Source organism: Rhinoderma darwinii, chromosome 8, assembly GCF_050947455.1.
Source record: "Rhinoderma darwinii isolate aRhiDar2 chromosome 8, aRhiDar2.hap1, whole genome shotgun sequence".
Lineage (NCBI taxonomy): Eukaryota > Metazoa > Chordata > Amphibia > Anura > Rhinodermatidae > Rhinoderma > Rhinoderma darwinii.
The window spans coordinates 79,599,721-79,621,731 of record NC_134694.1 but is presented as its reverse complement, the minus strand read 5'-3'; positions in this window follow the sequence as shown (position 1 = coordinate 79,621,731).

The following is a 22,011-nucleotide window of genomic DNA, read 5'->3' as shown; positions in this document are numbered from 1 at the left end:
ACCGGAAGCCTGATGCTGATGTGCATGAGGCATTAAAGGGGTTGTCAGGGCACGGACAACTGATGACCTATCGAAGGGATAGGTCATCAGTATATGATTTACGGGAGTCTGACACCCGGACACTGCACCGAACAGCTGCTCTGACTGCCTCCGGGTACAGTAGATGGCTACGGACACAGAATAGCATCTGAGCTGCAGTACTGAATTGAATATTGAATAGGAGGAGATTTTCAGTTCTGCAGCACGGCCACAATGCAGTGTACGGAGCCATCTGCTTCTGGCTCCATACTCTGCATAGCATCCAGTGCCCGGAGGCAGCCTGTACAAATGATCAGTGCGGGGTCTGTGTGTCGGACTCCCATGATCATATACTGAAGACCTATCTTAGGTCATTAGTTGCCCGTGCCAGAACAACCCCTTTAAGTACTATATGGCCTGGTTGCAGCAGTTGTCTGGTCTGGGGTCTAAATTTTTGTAATTTTTTTTGTTTTTTGTGACATATATTATCTGTGGTCTGAATATATATTGCTGCAATAAGACTATGCAGCTAGAGTAAAGTAATGGAAGACAAGAAGTTGGTGTTCTGTAGACCAGTGAGTGTGAATAGGGGACCTGATTAACCCCTTCGCTCTGCAGCCATTTTTCGGATTTTCACATCCTACCCACCTTCCAAAAGCTATAAATTTTAATTTTTCATTGATATAGCTGTATGATGGCATATTTTCTGCAGAACGAGTTGTAGATTTTGATAGCACCATTTATTGTGCCATATAATAACCGGGGAACTGGAAAAAAAATATTTGTTTGGTCGAATGTGCAAAAACACAGCGATTCCTCCATTTTTTGGGTGGATTTGTTTTTACGGCATTCACTGTGTGGTAAAAAAGACATGTTAACTTTATTCTGTGGATCAATACAGTTACAGCTATACCAAATTTATATTTGTTTTCATTTACCGAATTGACTGAATTTAACTACTGTATGTTGTTGGTACATTATTTTAAAATTTGGGGCTCCTCTTTTAATTTTGCCCTAGGCCACACTTAAAACCTAAAACTGCCCTGAGGTGGCTCTATGGGTGGCATTATCTACAGGGGCTCCATGGGGGCCAGTATCTACAGGGGGCACTATGTGTGTGTGGTGCTTTACTTTACAGTTTGTGACACTGTACTATTATAATCAGGCACACAGTTTATACATCATATACATCAGTGTATGGTGCTATTATAAGTATAGTTGCAGTGGATGATGCTATTATATTTAGGGGCATAGTTTGCGGCACCATGAGAATTTTATCTTTGTTTATAGGTGCAGAAATGTTTCAAAAGTGAGAAGCTGAAGACATCTGAGCGGCAAACTGCAGAAATAAGCCGTGGCCAGAAAAGTCATCATGGAGGTCTGGACCGGATGGAGAATAAAAGAGAAAAAGTATGACTAGAATCTGACAAGACGTCATCTGTGAGTCACTAAATGGAAATATTTATTCTGCCTCTAACTAATCAGCACTGTAGTCACTGTATAATCTGCAGCGAGATGATGGGCGGTATCATTATTTTTTGTGAAACAGGAGCTCCCAGCATATGCTTACCATCATTCGAGCCATGCTGGGAGCTGTAGTTTTATACCGTACAAACCTATATGGCAGGGGTTAAATTGAATTTGCAAATGATCTCTGTACTGAGATATATTTCTGCTGGTACTATATAATTGTACTGAGTTTGGTTCTGGTGGTGTGTATATATACTGATCTTGGTTCTGGGGCTGTATACATATATGTACTTATCTTGGTTTTGGTGCTGTATATCTATATATGTACTAATCTTTGTTCTGGTACTATATTTAAGTACTGAGCTTTGTTCTGGTGCTGCATTTATGTACTGAGCTTGGTTTTGGTGCTGTATTTATGTACTGAACTTGGTTCTGGTGCTCTATATATATATATACTGAGCTTTGTTCTGGTGCTGTATAATACATGTACTAATATTTGTTCTGGTGCTGTATTCATGTACTAAACTTGGTTCTGGTACTTTATGTATGTCATGAGCTTTGTTCTGGTGCTATGTGTATGTACTGTGCTTGGTTGTGCTGCTGTATTTATGTACTGAGCTTTGTTCTGGTGCTGTATTTATGTACTGAGCTTTGTTCTGGTGTTGTATTTATGTACTGTGCTTTGTTCTTGTGCTGCATATCTATACAATAAGCTTGGTTCTGGTGCCGTATTTATGTAACACATAATACACCACCTCAGCAGTACAATGACTAGATATTAGTTTAAAAAAAAAAATCAGTGCTGTGTAACAATAATTTGCCTCTTTATAAGCATTATTCTATGTATTTATAGTATACATCTAAATCATACAATCATACATTTACCAAATAATACCACTATTCCAGGACCAAATATTACCACCATACAGTAGATAAATATTACCTCCATACTGTTACTGAACAGCAGCACTATTTATAAACCAATATTACAATAATAATACAAAAGCCAAGTAATACTGACACTGTTATTGGATAAAAATCACTAAATAAAGACCAATATTACTACCATACAGTGACCATTGAGAGTTCTACACAGGTGCTCTGCAGACCATATAAGTGAATACTGTACAGCTAACCTCTTCCCGACGGTGTAGGCCTGGGGAAGGGAAGTATTGAGTGGGTTCACGGACTGACTACGCTCCAGTACATCATTTCTAATAATGCAGAGCTTGTTGGGAATGTCAATGTTCGTGAAAACCTTGGTAACAGTGATCATAATATAGTTATATTTTACCTATACTGTAAAAAACAAACGCAGGCTGGGAGGGCAAAAACATTTAATTTTAAGAAATCCAATTTCCCCAGGATGAGGGCGGCAATTCAGGATATAGACTGGGAAGAACTAATGTCAAATAATGGGACAAATGATAAATGGGAGATTTTCAAATCTACTTTGGGTAATTATAGTGCAAAATGTATTCCTACAGGTAACAAGTATAAACGACTAAAATTAAACCCCACATGGCTTACACCTTCTGTGAAAGGGGCAATACATGACAAAAAAAGGGCATTTAAAAAATACAAATCTGAGGGTACATCTGCAACCTTTGTAAAATATAAAGAGCTTAATAAAATCTGTAAAAATGTAAGAAAATCAGCAAAAATACAAAATGAAAGGCAGGTGGCCAAGGATAGTAAAACAAATCCTAAAAAATTCTTCAAGCATATAAATGCAAAAAAGCCCAGGTCTGAACATGTAGGACCCTTAGATAGTGGTAATGGGGAGTTGGTCACAGGGGATCAAGAGAAGGCAGAGTTACTAAATGGGTTCTTCCGCTCTGTATATACAACAGAAGAAGGAGCAGCTGATGTAGCCGCTGCCGGTGCTGTTAATATATCAGTTGATATACTGAATTGGATGAATGTAGATATGGTCCAAGCTAAATTAAATAAAATAAATGTACACAAGGCCCCGGGACCAGATGGGTTACACCCTAGAGTTCTTAAAGAGCTTAGTTCAGTTATTTCTGTCCCCCTCTTCATAATATTTAGAGAGTCTCTCATAATAAATGTGTTCACGAAGTTATGTCATTTGACATGTGTTATATAAAGTGTGCACTGATTCACTATCATTATGCTTGATAAAGACCCAATAGGGGTTGAAACGTTGCAGTTTTTATTGCTTGGTGAATAAAGACCAACACCTTTTGGATATTTGAGTGCTGAAGTCTTTCTTCTATCTACTCACAGGAGATATAGCTACATATACAAGCACTAAAAACACGCACACACTACATATACACACATTGCACACATACGTATATACATACAGCAAACATACATACATACATACATACATACATACATACAGTATATAAATACATACTGCACACACTACATCTACACACTGCACACATACATACATACATACATATACACAATGCACAAATACTACATATTCACACACTGCACACATACATAATGCACACATATATACTGCACACACACTACACTACTGTGACAGTGCTGTTAATATATCAGTTCATATACTGAATTGGCTGAATGTAGATATGATCCAAGCAAAGTTAAATAAAATAAATGTGCACAAGGCCCCGGGGCCAGATGGGTTACACCCTAGAGTTCTTAATGGACTTAGTTCAGTTATTTCTCTCCCCCTCTTCATAATATTTAGAGATTCTGTAGTGACTGGTATAGTGCCAAGGGACTGGCGCAGGGCAAATGTGGTGCCCATTTTCAAAAAGGGCTCTAGGTCTTCGCCGGGTAATTATAGACCAGTAAGCTTAACATCAATTGTGGGGAAAATGTTTGAGGGGCTATTGAGGGACTATATACAGAATTATGTGACAATAAATAGTATTATAAGTGACAGCCAGCATGGTTTTACAAAGGACAGAAGCTATCAAACCAACCTGATTTGTTTTTATGAAGAGGTAAGCAGAAGCCTAGACAGAGGGGCCGCTGTGGATATAGTGTTTTTAGACTTTCAAAGGCATTTGACACTGTCCCTCATAGATATCTAATGGGTAAATTAAGGACTATAGGTTTAGAAAGTATAGTTTGTAATTGGATTGAGAATTGGCTCAAGGACCGTATCCAGAGAGTTGTGGTCAATGATTCCTACTCTGAATGGTCCCCGGTTATAAGTGGTGTACCCCAGGGTTCAGTGCTGGGACCACTATTATTCAACTTATTTATTAATGATATAGAGGATGGGATTAATAGCACTATTTCTATTTTTGCAGATGACACCAAGCTATGCAATATAGTTCAGACTATGGAAGATGTTTGTGAATTGCAGGCAGATTTAAACAAACTAAGTGTTTGGGCGTCCACTTGGCAAATGAATTTTAATGTAGATAAATGTAAAGTTATGCATCTGGGTATGAAAAACCTGCAAGCATCATATGTCCTAGGGGGAGCTACACTGGGGGAGTCAATTGTTGAGAAGGATCTGGGTGTACTTGTAAATCATAAACTAAATTTCAGCATGCAGTGTCAATCAGCTGCTTCAAAGGCCAGCAAAATATTGTCGTGTATAAAAAGAGGCATGGACTCGCGGGACAGGGATGTAATCTTACCACTTTACAAAGCATTAGTGAGGCCTCATCTAGAATATGCAGTCCAGTTCTGGGCTCCAGTTCATAGAAAGGATGCCCTGGAGTTGGAAAAAATACAAAGAAGAGCAACGAAGCTAATAAGGGGCATGGAGAATCTAAGTTATGAGGAAAGATTAAAAGAACTAAACCTATTTAGCCTTGAGAAAAGATGACTAAGGGGGGACATGATTAACTTATATAAATATATGAATGGCGCATACAAAAAATATGGTGAAATCCTGTTCCATGTAAAACCCCCTCAAAAAACAAGGGGGCACTCCCTCCGTCTGGAGAAAAAAAGGTTCAACCTGCAGAGGCGACAAGGCTTCTTTACTGTGAGAACTGTGAATCTATGGAATAGCCTACCGCAGGAGCTGGTCACAGCAGGGACAGTGGATGGCTTTAAAAAAGGCTTAGATAATTTCCTAGAACAAAAAAATATTAACTGCTACGTGTAGAAATTTTTTACTTCCCCTTTCCCATCCCTTGGTTGAACTTGATGGACATGTGTCTTTTTTCAACCGTACAAACTATGTAACTATGTAACTATAGTGTCGGTTGTATGAAACTGCTGACACCAGTGCAACAAGCGGGATTCCGCTCATTTAACCCCTTAGGTGCTGTGGTCAATAGCAACCACATCATCTAAACCATTAGAAAGCGAGGGACGGCCTTTGACATCCCATTGGCCCCCTATGCGATGCAATGGCGGGATGCAGATGGTTAACATGGCAAATAATAATAAAAATCAGGTAACTTTCATTGATGCATCCATAAAAGTCAGAACTATTCTAATTTAATATTATTAACCCGTACAATGAACACAGTAAAAAAACAGGAAAGAAAAACAGAATTGCATTTCCCACAAAAAATGAAATAAAAAATTATTAAAAAATCTTATGTAACCCAAAATGATACCAATAAAAACGACAGCTTGCGCAGCAAAAAAATAAGCCATCACATCGCTTAACCCCTTGACGCACCAGGACTTGGATTCCCAGACATCTTTGGCTCCTCACTTTTCCAGCACCCTCCCCACCTTTTCCCCACAAACTCCCTATCCTACTACTATCCCAAATGCTGTGTCTGTTGCTGCCCCATTTTTTTCTTATTACTGTACCTGTTGTGTTGCACAGAGCTCCCAAATATTGTACTTCATAAATAATGGTGTAATAACTATAGTTACCCCAAAAACAAAAGTGTCAGAAATGTTGGCATATACCTACATGTACCACCGTGGCCCACAGATGTGGTGTGAATTGAGCCTTATATGAGTACAACTATAGCCACAACATCCAAAGCAACTGTTGTGATGCCCAGAGGCTGAGGGGGGCCGACTCATTGCTGCTTACGACTCAATTCACACAATTGTATTACTACTTCGTGCATGAGCCATATATTAAGTCCCAAGTACAGGATCATATACTATCCTGTGAGATCAGGAAAGCATTTTTGAAAGAAGGCGCTAATGTGAAACAGGTCTAAGCAAAAAATAGCTATAGTATACTGCTTCATACATTACTACAATTCTGTTTGCTATCACTAGGTGGATGAATTGCCTATTCCTGGCATTGCTAGGGGGTGCTACAAATTCTAGCTGCAAAAGGAGAACACAAAAAAGTATGGATACATTTCTTTTTCATTTTAAATGTTCACGTCTTACCCATCTCATTCAACATTTCAACAGATCCTAAACAACTTTAGAAATTCTATGGCTTTCTGAAACATAGAAAAGATACAACTGAACAGCAGCTAAAATATTGAAGACATTTAAAATGAAGCTACAAAATACAGTACAATTTTACTACTCTATCATCTATCTATCTATCTATCTATCTATCTATCTATCTATCTATCTATCTATCTATCTATCTATCTATCTATCTATCTATCTATCTATCTATCTATCTATCTATCTATCTATCTATCTATCTATGTAACAAGCAAGAGAAAGGCTCCATGTAAAGAGCCGAAACGTTGCACAAGGGCTAATAAAAAGCCGTTTTTCACTACTACTTGGAGTGCTGTCTCTTATTGGACGACTATAGAGGAATTGGGAGCCGTGATCAGGCTCTTGGGACGTGCACTCACTTGTACCTTTGACTGGTGCTGCTGGATGGTGGACTTTCTATCTATCTATCTATCTATCTATCTATCTATCTATCTATCTATCTATCTATCTATCTATCTATCTATCTATCTATCTATCTATCTATCTATCTATCTATCTAGGCATATACAGAGTTAGGCAGCACTGGCAGCGTATGGGTGCAAGCTCTGAGGAACAGACCAAGTTCCAGGTACATACAAATCGAAAAAATGAGCAGCAACTCCAGAGATCAAGTGAAAAAAATGGGTACTTTATTGCCCGTGCGACGTTTCAGCTCCGTCCACTGGCGCCTTTCTCAAGCTTGAGAAAGGCTCCAGTGGACGGAGCTGAAACGTCGCACGGGCAATAAAGTACCCATTTTTTTCACTTGATCTCTGGAGTTGCTGCTCATTTTTTCGATTTCTATCTATCTATCTATCTATCTATCTATCTATCTATCTATCTATCTATCTATCTATCTATCTATCTATCTATCTATCATCTATCATTACATACATGAATGTATAAAAAGACAATCATCATTCGGTAATTGTGGAAGAATAATCTCCATGTAAAGATATTTGGGAAATGTTGATCAATGATATTTTAACACAAACACATCTGTTTGCAGTTTAATCATATCCCTAAACACACACAGATTATATTTTATGGGCACTGTCAAAGCAATAGGCAAGGCAGCAGCCTGCGTGAGCTCATCTAATGCAGACAAAATGTCTTTTTCTAGACAGGATTTGTGACAAGTATGAAATATGGGAACAACACAAGTGAGAAGATGATATTTCTGACTTTATGGCTATTTATAGATATTACACAACACAATGCCATCACTATTGGAGCAAGATCTAAAAAGGGTAATAGCCATACTGAAAGGATTGAAGTCTGAAGTCACTCTCCAGTATCGACAACATAAAAATATAAAATTAACATAAACATTTTGGACGAGAACTTGTTTCCTGATCCGTTTTTTTTGTATAATAATGATACATTTATTTATCAATAACACAGTACAGTGCAGCTTTGTTAGGAGAATACATGCTGATAAAGTAGCAGTATGCTGTCTGTTTCTGCTGTCATTTTTCATGAATAGAGCATAAAAAGTGAAATATATACTGTATGTTAGAAGTATTATTTTAGCCAAAATGCAAATAGCAATTACATATCATCACATCAACCCAGTGGGGTTTATACTCTAATTTCCTTATCTCAAGAACCAGGGGCGTAGCTAGAGGCTCATGGGCCCCGATGCAAAAATTCTTACTGGGCCCCCCCCCCCCCCGCAAACTTCTCATGGCCGACGGTCCGCTTTCAGCTGCATCGCTGGGTCTCCTAAGTGACCCAACAATGCAGCACTAGCAGCCGGGGGCGTCACTAAGGCTGGGTTCACACACTATTTACGGACGTAATTCGGGCGTTTTAGCATTGAATTACGTCCGAAAATGCGGCTCAAAAGCGTCGGCAAACATCTGCCCATTCATTTGAATAGGTCTTACGATGTTCTGTGCCGACGGTCATTTTTTTTTACGCGCCGCTGTCAAAAGGCGGCGCGTAAAAAAGTGCCTCTCACTTCTTCAGACGTAAATGGAGCCGTTTTCCATGGACTCCATGGAAAACCAGCTTCAATTACTTCCGTAATGGACGCAGCAAAAGACGCCTGCACATGCCATTACGGCTGAAATTACGGTGCTGTTTTCTCCTGAAAACAGCACAGTAATTTCAGCCGTAACGGACGCTGCCGTGTGAACATATCCTCAGGGCTTAAAATGTCAGTGAAATAGCCCCAATACATATGTGTCCGCCCCAAAAAAAAGTGTGTATATGAGACAGCATAGCATATCTATAGCACTACGACCCTATAAACTATGGATAGGATTAGATACAGTGGCTGAGCAGACAGTATCACACATGATAGGATTAGATACAGTGGCTCAGAAGGCAGTATCACACATGATAGGATTAGATACACAGCTCAGCAGACAGTATCACACATGATAGGATTAGATACAGTGGCCCAGCAGACAGTATCACACATGATAGGATTAGATACAGTGGCTCAGCACAGTACCACACATGATAGGATTAGATACAGTGGCTCAGCAGACAGTACCACACATGATAGGATTAGATACAGTGGCTCAGCAGACAGTATCACACATGATAGGATTAGATACAGTGGCTCAGCAGACAGTACCACACATGATAGGATTAGATACAGTGGCTCAGCAGACAGTATCACACATGATAGGATTAGATACAGTGGCTCAGCAGACAGTATCACACATGATCGGATTAGATATAGGGCCCATCAGACAGTATCATACATGATTGGATTAGATACACAGCTCAGCAGACTGTATCACACATGATAGGATTAGATACAGGGCCCAGCTCGCTGACATTGCGGCTCCAGCGCTGGACCCAGGATAGGTAAGAATAATAATTTTGCTTCTTTATGTGTTACTGATTATTTTTGTGTGTTTGTGTTTTTTTTACAGGTTCGGTTGTTGGACTTCGGATACGAGGACTTCAATGACGGCGTTTTTTTTATTCTCAATAAAATGGTTAATGAGGGTTGTTTTTTTATTTCAATGAAATATTTTTTCTATGTGCTTGTATCTTTTTAAACTTTATTATCACCGCCTTAGTAATGGCCGCTGGCTGATTGGCAACCTCCATTACTAAGGCGGGGCTTAATATTAGCAGGTGCAGAGGCTACACTAACCCCCATTATCACCCCGGTACCCACCGCCACCAGGGGTACTGGGAAGAGCCGGGTACAAACCAGTACCCGACCATCTGTAGTGACGGGCAGGCACCGGGGTGGCCGCAGGCTGGTAGTATTAGGCTGGGGAAGGCCAAAAACAGTGGCCCTTCCCACCCTTGTAATGCTGCCTGCTGCTGCTGTGTTGTATCTGGCTGGTTATGAAAATTGGGGGGGACCCAACATCGTTCTTTCCAATTATTATTTATTTTTTTTTTTTAAATGACGTGGGGTCCCCCCCATTTTCATAACCAGCCAGATACAATAAAGCAGCAGCAGCCTCGCATCACCAGGGTAGGAAGGGCCACTGTTTTTGTCCTTTCCCCTACTGATACTACCAGCCTGCGGCCACCCCAGTGGCCGACCATCACTACAGATGGTCAGGTACTGGATCGTACCCTGCTCTTCCCAGCACCCCTGGTGGCGGTGGGTACCGGGGTAATAAAGGGGGTTAGTGTTCGCCTCTGCACCGGCTAACACTAAGCCCCGCCTTAGCAATGGATGCTGTCAATCAGCCGGCGGCCATTACTAAGGCGGTAGTAATATAGTTTAAAAAAAAACCACAAAGACATAGAAAAAATATTTTATTGAAATAAAAAAAAACCCACACAACCCTCATTAACCATTTTATTAATAAAAAAAAAGCTGTCATCGAAGTAGTCCTGGAATCCGCCGTAGTCCAACGACCGAACCTGTAAGAAAACACACAAAAAATGATTAGTAACACGTGTGTTAGGGTATGTGCACACACACTAATTACGTCCGTAATTGACGGACGTATTTCGGATGCAAGTACCGGACCGAACACAGTGCAGGGAGCCGGGCTTCTAGCGTCGTACTTATGTACGACGCTAGGAGTCCCTGCCGGACAACTGTCCCGTACTGAAAACATGTTTACAGTATGGGACAGTTGTCCTGCAGCGAGCCAGGGACTCCTAGCATCGTACATAACTATGATGCTAGGAGCCCAGCTCCCTGCACTGTGTTCGGTCCGGTACTTGCGGCCGAAATACGTCCGTCAATTACGGACGTAATTAGTGTCTGTGCACATACCCTAAGGCTTAGATACAGGGCCCATGTGTGATACTGTCTGTCGGACCCTGTATCTAAGCCTACCACAAGGTAGGCTTAGATACAGGGTCCAGCAGACAGTAATCTTATACAGTATAAGATTACTGTGTGCTGGGGCCCTGTATCTAAACATACAGTGTGGTAGGCTTAGATACAGGGCCCAGCAGACAGGATCACGCATGGGCCATGTATCTAAGCCTACCATGTGATTGGCTTAGATACAGGGCCCAGCAGACAGGATCACACAATCTGTGATCCTGTCTCATGGGCCCCCTAAGCCTGCTACATCGTAGGCTTAGGGGTTGTGCAGTCCCTAAACATTGATGGCCTATCCACAGGATAGGCCATCAATAGCTGATGTGTCGCCCGGGACCCGCAAATCAGCTGTTTTGAAGGGGCCGCAGCACTCGTACGAGAGCTGCTTCCCCTTCATTTCACTACTCGCTCACACTGTGAATCGCCGACACCGATTCACAGTGTGACCGGAATGAAGTGACAGGAATGAAGGGGAGCAGCTCTCGTACGAGTGCTGCGGCCCCTTCAAAACAGCTGATTGGCGGGTCCCGGGAGTCGGACCCCGCCAGTCAGGGCTAACCTTACCTTCCTCTACGGCCGCGGCGGGAGTTCTGTAGTCTCGATGCTGTGCGCGGCGGCATAGCGCTGTGACGTCATGCGCTGCGCACAGCGCTTGACGTCAGGACCTCCGCTGCCATCCGGAACCAGGAAGGTAAGTAAAGTATGTTACTATAGTAACAGGGGCCCGCGGCCCGAGTTACTATAGTAACTTTTTATTGATGTTGTGCGGGGGGCCGTGGGCCCCCCTGGCTTCGGGGCCCGGTCGCAATTGCGACCGCTGCGACCCCTATAGCTACGCCAGTGTCAAGAACACACTTTATAGCTAGCGAGCCTAACAATGTTTTTGCTACAGTATCTGGAAATACCAACAGAAACATCTGTAGGAAACCAATGAAAACAACATTTGAGAAGACGTGCATTTCATGCAAATGTTGCCCTGATACCCAGTGCTACAAAGTTCTAAGCCTTGAGCCACCATAATACATATATAGTGAAAATGCTTTATATCCGTAACCATGTGTCAGATTGCTATAAGTAATAGTGGTCTTCAGACACCCTTTCCACAATGACAGCGTTCCCAAAGTCTTTGAGTTTTGAAAGCTTCTCCATTTACCAAAACTAAGGGACCTTCATGCGGGGATCCCACTTTTTTTTTAAAGGAGACAGTAGGACATTTAGTGTAAAATCCATTTTAATATCTTGCTCTTACGCTGAGATATTATTGTTAAAAGTTACCGGTCCAAAGCCTGAGGTTGCACTACAGAGGGATTGTAATGACACCACATGCCCTTCTGATTTCTATCATTTGCAGTATTGTCATGGAGATCTTGTTAAGATTCAAATAATGATTCACGTCATGTCCATCTATAAACGCACATATTTACACTCGCACAAACACATATTTAAGCCAGGTAGGATTTAGATATTGATATGGATGATTATTTATATGCCTATTGATAGAATTTTTTTGCATGAAAATAAAATCAAACGTTATTTCTTTGAAAATGAATAAATATAGGCTATTATACCTGCGTGTTGTATTAGCCTGAAACCCACGTAGTAGCTTGTATGACCTACAAGGCCTGCCATAGACAATACTTTTGAACACGTAACAGTCCTTGCCATAGGACTGCATTGAGTAGCATCAAAGTCACTAGCTTATAGCTCTCTGGCTATTGCGGGGCTGAAAATCTCATCATGTCTGACAGCCTGCTGCTGTCACAACATACTGGACGTTGTGATTTTGCAGCTTTAAAGAAAAAAAAACTATTTTTGTCACATAAATCAGTAGTACATGTGAATTTACATGAAACATTTTAATAAACAAAGGGGAAAGTGGCATCTTCCTCACCTTCCAGGAGACTACAGTCCCGCTTTCTCTGCCTGCAGGATCTCTTTAAATGTTCACAAACCTCCTTAGGCTACATTCGGATGAGCGTAGCTAACCTCAGACATCAAAAACTGCCGTTTTTCACGTCCGAGGTGCACCCGACACATTGTCACGGATTTACCCATAGACTAGAGTCTATGGAGGGATGCGTCACATGCAGGAAAGTAGGATTTGTCCTATTTTTCACACACCCTTCACACGCTCTGTTGATACAACGGTTGTGTGAACGTCCCTATTGAAATACATGAGTCCGTGTGACAGCCGGTAATGGTATACACGCTCGTCTGAATGAGCCCTAAGTCACTAAAAAAAAATTTCAATAGTAAGGATGGACACGCAGCAGATTTTGTTGCAGAAATTTTCTGCGACTAAAAATCAGTTCCATTCATCTGAATGTGGTTGTTTCAGCAGCAGGTGCATGGATTTCTGCAAGTTCGATTTAGATTACTGGAACTGATTTTCAAAATTTCTGCAACAAAATCTATCACATGTGACTGCACCTTAACGCAATAAATTAGACAGGGAAGTGTTAGGGTATGTTCACACGGCAGCCTTCGTTACGGCTGAAATTACGGAACTGTTTTCAGGAGAAAACAGCACCGTAATTTCAGCCGTAATGGCATGTGCAGGCGTCTTTCGCTGCGTCCATTACGGACATTGTGACAGACACTTCTTTGACGCGGGCGTCTTTTTCACGTGCAGCCTTTTGACAGCGGCGCGTAAAAAAAATGACCGTCGGCACAGAACATCGTAAGACCCATTCAAATGAATGGGCAAATGTTTGCCGACGCTTTTGAGCCGCATTTTCGGACGTAATTCGGGGCTAAAACGCCCGAATTACGTCCGTAAATAGTGTGTGTGAATCCAACCTTACAGCTGCAGTTTCTCTCTCTGTGTTTCAGTGAAACAGCATGAGGGGGAGGGGAAGGAGAGCAGCAAGGGGAGGGGTAGACATCTGATTGGCTTAGAGTGCTGAGCATAGTAGTAACCACCCCAGAAGAGCTCACCCACTCAACAGGTAAGTAAAGGGAAAATGTGCACTTTAAGAAGTTATGCAGAGAGATGATAAAAGATTCCAAAACACTGGTTACACACACAATTTACATTTGCCTAATGCCCCATGCACACAACCGTAAGTTTGACCCTGAACTATGGACCATAATTGCGGATCAAAGTACAGACCCATTAATTTCTATTGCCCACGTACACCTTCCCGTATATTTATATGAAGGAGTCCGGGCTGTAGAAAGCATCCCCAAAAAATAGGACATGTCCTGTTTTATTATTTTATGGACTGTGCTCTCATACTTTATAATATGAGCACGGCCCGTAAATGCGTGTGACTGTCCGCGGCAGGCCGTAATCACGGACAGGGATTTAGTTTCTCCATGACAACACTGCAGTTGACAGAAATGTAAACAGAACCCTCAGTAATGAAGCTTCAGGCAATGGGCCTGTAAATTCAAATGATTATTTCACACCATAGGAGATATTACAAAAATGTTTCCAAATTTATAATGAATATTAAAAGGGACCTTTATAATATGATTTTATAGGACCCCTTTAAAGAGGCATGGAGCCATTTTGTGCAGTAGATTTAGTGGAATGGTCCTATAATGGTAAACACACACCATACTATTTAATGGAAAAACCATGGGGGAAAGCAAATAAAAAGTGGAGTGTAAGGCTATGTTCACACAGGGCGGATATGCTGCGTAAAAGTATACAGCGTTTCCGCCCTAGACACCGCAGGTAATTCTGGTTGAAAAACCACACTAAATTCGGGTTCAGTTCTTTGGGTGGAATGCAAAAAAAAAAAAAAAAGCTTACACTTACCCGTAGTCACCGCGACGTGACCCTCTGATGTCCTGCAGCCAAGCCTCTGCCGCAAAAATCACATCTGCTATTTGTTGCGGGTTTTACCTCCCATTGAATCCAATGGGGAAAATCTGCAACAGAAGAGCAGCGATGCTGAAGCATAAATTGACATGCTGCGGATTAAAACAAATGCACCGCAGATCAATTTATGAACATTTTTTCGGAGTAATTTTTATGCAGCTCGTGGATGAGACTTATTTAAATCTCATCTGCTCTGCTGCTACCGTATTACGCTGCAGATTTTCTGCAGTGAAGTACGTTGTGCAAAATCTGCAGTATTCACGCTACGTGTGGACATACCGTTAATGATGTATAAAATATGATATCAGTACAGAATGAACTAATATTAGAACCCATTTGCTTCTAAATCCTATTTAGTTTCACACTCACACAAAGCAGATTGTCAAAATAGTTACATTTTCTGAACTTTGATCTTTTAAACTTTTTGAGTATGAAACCATTTTAGGAATCCTTCCTGATCGACAATTATGTGAGTTTAGTGTCATTATGAATGCTAATTAATGCCAGTCATTACTAAATGTAAATGATCATACTTGCCCCATGGTTGCAAACGCAAATGACATTAAACAAGTGGTTCTGGGTTGGTAAATGTCATGTTTCCACCTCATGCTTTTTGATTACATCATTCATTATATTCCTAATTGTTCTAGGCTCATTAAACAGCATCTCCGCAGTTTCTCAGATTGGAGATATTGGAGTTACCAGTGTATGGAAGTGCATTCATTGCGTGCCCACAATAACATTTATCTTTATCTATTCACATCTACTTCAATAACAATATCATTTTAAATAGAAAAGTTGACAATCCGAATGCACCACAACCAATATTTTATATTGTAGAACCAAAATATATTGATGGTTATAACTCATTCTTTAAAAATTGTGTATCTCTGTGTATTATATGCATCAAAGCTTTTTTTTCCCAATTTTTTTGATGATTATTTCTACTCATTATATAGTAGTTTCATATTCCACAGTTCTATACAGGGAATATGCTCATCATTGGCCCATTTTGGCAATTTGGGAACACACAAACATTAGGGCATACTTCATAGTATGGATGAAACCCATGCAAACATAAGGAAACCATATGAAATAAAATGTATCAGCTGATTTTCTACTACTACTAATAAATTACAATTTAAAAAAGGACAAGACTCTAGAGAGAAGTTTCAAGGAGCACACATCGAAAATATCAATATGCACAAGTTGGTTTAGCTATATTATCCATAAACACAGAATCTTTCAAAGGTAGAAACACATCAGTTACACATTTACACAGTTACACATCTCCCCCTGAGGAAGCAATACCATAGTGAAACGCGCGTTGGGGCTTTTGTGCTGGAGCACACATCGTACTAATACTGCTATTTCATATGTTTAAGCCTTATCCAACACTCCTTATCTCCTAGTAACTAACTTTTGGTAGTTGATCCTGATACTCGGTATCTAGATCCCTATACAATACCTCTGTTTACATTGGGCTGTTTGTAATGTGATCTTGCCCCACAAGAGGTAACTTTCTACCTTTGAAAGATTCTGTGTTTATGGATAATATAGCTAAACCAACTTGTGCATATTGATATTTTCGATGTGTGCTCCTTGAAACTTCTCTCTAGAGTCTTGTCCTTTTTTAAAAAAAATTAAATTGTATTTTATACATATGTATTTTTGTATATGTTAAACAATAAAATTTTGTAATGTTTAAACAAAATTTCTTGGCTATAAGCTCGTGTTTCTCTGTGGTTTCAATATTTAAATAGAGTTGCCTATCTGATTATATATGGGAGGTCGGACCCTGATCCTGACCTAGCCCTTAGTACTAATGCGTGTTGGAGTGCATATTTTGATTACTAATAATAAATACTGTAGATACTGAAATATCATTTGTTTCCAAACTGTTTTTGTTTTTGACTGAATATGTTTTTTTTTATTTTCTGTAGGTGATTATATGAGTGACCATCTTGCCTGAGCTGCTGCTCTAAGCTGTTAATAACAAATCAGAGATTTGCTTTAAGAGCAGCCACATGGCCATAAGAAACCTCATTAAAAAAACAACCGATTGACTTCTACGGGAGAGTTTTTTTTAGGCATGCTCTGTGACTTATGCAATGGTCAGTATGCAGGGAAGGGGAGAAGTGTCAATGGTGTCATCTATTGTCAATGGTGGTTCCCGTGATATTTAGCTCCAGCTTTATAATAGAGGTTTTATCTTTCAGTTTAATCCATTGAAATACCTGCTAAAAAGTGATCTACAGTACAGGAATTGCCAGCCTATTTGGGGGTCATTGAGCAGTGTAAAAACTGCAATAGCTCAGGATTTTGTTTTAATATAGATATGGAAACAGAAAAAAACAAAAACACTTTGATCTGCCCTGGTTAAATTTGATCTCAAGACCCAATTGTTGCAAAATAACAGCGCAAATGACTGTGCCATGTTTTCCCAACAAATAAAAAGAGGAAACTAAAGACTTAGGATTTACAAGTCCTTCTCAATGAAATAGAATATCATAAAAAAGTTAATTTATTTCAGTAATTCAATTCAAAAAGTGAAACTCTTATATTATATAGATCCATTACACACAGAGTGATCTATTTCCAGCATTTTTTTTCTTTTAATGTTGATGATTATGGCTAACAGTTAATGAAAACCCAAAATTTGGTCTCTCAGAAAATTTGAATATTGGGTAAAAGTTGAAGATTAGAGTGTCACACCATGAGTCTACAATCAGCTAGTCAACACAAAACACCTGCAAAGGTTTCATAAGCCTTTAAAAGGACTTGTCTGTTGCTCAGTGTCCATAGTCCTGTTTTCAGATGAACGTAAATGTTGCATTTCATTGGGAAATCAAGATCCCAGAGTCTGGAGGAAGAGTGGAGAGGCAGCAATCCAAGTTGCTTGCTGTCCAGTGTGAAGTTTCCACAGTCAGTGATGGTTTGGGGAGCCATGTCATCTGCTGGTGTTGGTCCACTGTGTTATATCAATTCCAGAGTCAACGCAACCGTCTACCAGGAAATTTTAGAGCACTTCATGCATCCCTCTGCTGACAACCTTTAATGAGATGCGGATTTCATTTTCCAGCAGGACTTGGCACCTGCCCACGCTGCCAAAAGTACCAATACCTGGTTTAATAACCACAGTATCACTGCGCTTGATTGGCCAGCAAACTCGCCTGACCTAAATCCCATAGAGAATCTATAGGGTATTGTCAAGAGGAAGATGAGAGACACCAGACCCAACTATGCAGACGAACTGAAGGCCACTATCAAAGCAACCTGTGCTTCCATAACTCCTCAGCAGTGCCACAGGCTGATCGCCTCCATGCCACGCCGCATTGATAACACCTCAGCAGTGCCACCGGCTGATTGCCTCCATGCCACGCCGCATTGATAACACCTCAGCAGTGCCACAGGTTGATCGCCTCCATGCCACTCCGCATTGATGCTGTAATTCATGCAAAAGGAGCCCTGACCAAGTATTGAGTGCATATACTGTACATACTTTTCAGTAGGCCAACATTTTGGTATTAAAAATCATTTTTGAAATTGGGCTTAAATAATATTAAAATTTTCTGAGACGCTAAATTTTGGGTTTTCATTACCTGTTAGCCATAATCATCAACATTAAAAGAAAAAAATGCTGGAAATAGATCACTCTGTGTGTAATGAATCTGTATAATATAGGAGTTTCACTTTTTGATTTGAATTACTGGAGTAAATTAACTTTTTGATGATATTCTAATTCATTGAGAAGGATTAGTATGGGTTCTTGTGCACAAAAGCTTGGAGGCACTCCGCAGCACTTGAGCAGTTACTTATGAGAAAACAAATGTCCTGCATACGATTATAAAATAAACAAATTGTAGCCTGCCTGTTTTACTTTTGAAAAGGTATTTCCTGGGATTTTTTATTTTTATTTTTTTTAAATAAAGCTGAAAGGTTATATACACCTTTTCAGCCAACTTTGTTTTTTCTTGTCCCAATTGGAGATGAGTAAATTTCCCCAAATTTGTTTTGTGTCTAATTTGGGTCCTCTTGATTCAATTCAGTCTGAATAAATTAGTCGCAAATCGCAAGTGCCCTGATTGCCCTGAAAACTCTCTTTGACTCTCTGATGTTTCTATGACTGTATCCAATCCCTTCAAAGCTCTTTAATTCCAAGCCAGCATCCGTAATGTAGTCCACCTATACCCTTCATGATCTGCTGTGCTAGAGTGAGGGATAACCACAGTGCATTTTTGGGAAGGAAGCCTGCACGAGCTCATGGGATCCTTTTTGTTATCTGTAAAATGGTGGCTGGCGCTTGCTGGTTGCCACCATTTTGTCACTATTTGTGCGCCATGAACGGCAAAAGTTTTGGTTTTCACTAAATCCAAACTTTTTGGAAAAGGTAGACCGAATTTTATTAGTGTAGAATCAATTTGATAAACTGTAGTCCCAATGCATCTAAAGTGATAAATGAAGTAACTTTGCAATAGATCTAAATAAAAAAATTACTATAGTTTCTCTTCTACAACTCCTATGCAAATCTATCTGGCTCCATGGTAACAGACAACAAACAAACAAACCATTTGTTGTCTCATCCTACAGTCTGCTCTCTCTTTCATTTTTCCCCTACTTCTTGCACACCTACCGAATGTATGTTAGCAAGAAGAGGACTGATGGTAGGCAATATCACTGCAGAATCTGGCTACTGTTACGGTTTCTCGGGTGAGATAGTGGATCCTTTAGACTGCAACCAGTTTGGCGCAGGCTAGACTTGGGTGCATAGTCTAAGGAATCCCCTGGTATTTACCCTTTAATCTCCATAGATAAATGTGGAATTTGCTCAATGGAATCCCTAGGTTGCGGTCCCCAGTATAGTCCCCAGATTGCATCCGGACACAGCAGCAATGACAGGATATAGGCTAGAAGTCAGGACTGGAAGGTGGTCAGATGGAGCCAGGTGTCAGAGCCAGTAGTTAGAAACAGAAGTAGAACTATAAGTTTCAGGCGAGGTATTCCAAGGTCAGGCTAGGAGTGATCCCATAAAAGCCCAAGGTCAGAATTCGGGTGTAATATTCAAAGAAGAAAGAGAGCAGGCACCACCACCAATAATGTTTAGATTGGCGTGCAAGTCAGAATTAACAACATCCATATCAACCAGAAAAACGTGTTTTCAAGACTGCACCCCACAAATAAGGAAATAAAATCTATATTCAGTTACAATGCAGAACACAGACATAGGCTAAAAACAATTAAAACTGCACAAATCCACAAAAAAGTTAGAGATCATAATACACATGGAGAAATGGCAAATATCCCACCATAGAGTACCTCACATAAAGAACATGTGTATATGATATTAGGCAAATATCAATAATGAATAAGACAGGGTACTGCAGATGTATAAATACAATGCTTATATTGACACTAGATATCACGGTGTCCAAATGAAATGACAGAATAACAGCACAGGACAATACTGTATAATTAGTGTCCAGTTGCCCGAAGTTTTGAACTGCAGTATCCAGAGAATCCAAATATGTCAGGGTCTTGAACATGTTGGTGTAGGAATGTGTGACTCCTTGAGGATAGAGGAGCCCCAAGTGTATGTAAAGTGTACTCTACCTATCATGAGACACAAAGATCACTCCGACCCCAACGTTCAGAAAATTATACACTGCTCACTCCAGTCAGTCTAATTAAATTACCTTGAATTGTGTTGTAGAGGTAGCCCTGTCATTCAGGAAGTCTCAGATAATTTGCATTGCCAATAGGTCTCTTAAAAAAGTCCCTAAACCCTTTATGGGTATTTTGAAGATGCCCTAACTTTAAGTTGAATATTTGCCCCTGATTTTTTTTTTTTTAATAATCTAAGTCAAAATGTTGTGCTGATTAATCTCTTAAAGGACAACTAAACTTTTAAAAAACAACTTTTGACATGTCATAGTGACATGTCAGAAGTTTTGATCGGTGGGGAGACCCCATCAATTGCTAAAAAAAAGTGTCAGAAATGCTCGGATGAGCGCTATGCCACTTCTTTTTTGGTCGGCTTTCCTTGGCTTTCCTTTCCTGAGCAAGCGGTAGACTTACTTTTGAACCAGTACAGTGCTCTGAGGAAAGCCTAGGAAAGCCAATCAGAAATAAAGCGATACAGCGCTCACAGAGCGCTTCTGCCGCTTCGTTTTAGCGATCGTGAGGGTCTCTGTGCTGAGACCCGCACCGTTTAATACTTCTAATATGCCATTATGACATGTCAAAAGTGTTTTAAAAGTTTAGTTACACCTTAATATATCATTACAGCTGTCGGAGTTGCATTTTTCTGATACAGAGCACTGTATTAACATAGATAACATGCTGGTTACCTACAGCTGACGCTAGAGGGAGCTAACTGCAGACTTAAACTCAATGATAGCACAGAATGCTGTACACTACCATGCTCCCTCTAGTGACAGTTGCAGGTAGCCAGTACGTTAACTTTTAACGTGCTTTAACGTTTGTAGCTATATATTAGAAAAACAGAATTCCGCTCACTATAAAGATATATTAAGAAATTAATTAGCAGATAATTTTATCCATAATAAAGACATGATGATAAAAGGTGGCCATTCACTTTAAAGGAACAGTGTCACCACAATTTTTTTTTTAATATGTTAAAGATGTTAGTGCTTTATTAAAAACGTTTGGATTAATTTGTGTGTTTGTGTGTTACTTTTTCTTATTTTTACACTTTTTCTTCCCTATGGGGGCTGCCATTTTTTTTTCCATTTCTGTATGTGTCGATTAACGACACATACAGACATGGAATACGGCAGCTCCAGTCCCATAGGGACTGCGAACGGGGCCCGTTCCATACACTAACATGTACGCCGCTGTGTGGGAACGGCGCATGCGCCGCTCCCACACAGTTCAATTTGAAATGCGCGCCGTCCGGCGCCATTTTCCTGTGGACCGGAAGTCGCGGCCGGACAGTAAGATTACTACTTCCGGTCGCGGCTTCCGGACTTGTGCACATGGAGCAGCGGCAGCAGACGGAGCGGATGGACCGGAGGGAGCGGCGGCGACTGGAGCAGGTAAGGGATTTCTATGTATGTTTGTGTTCAGTGTGTGTTTACTACTG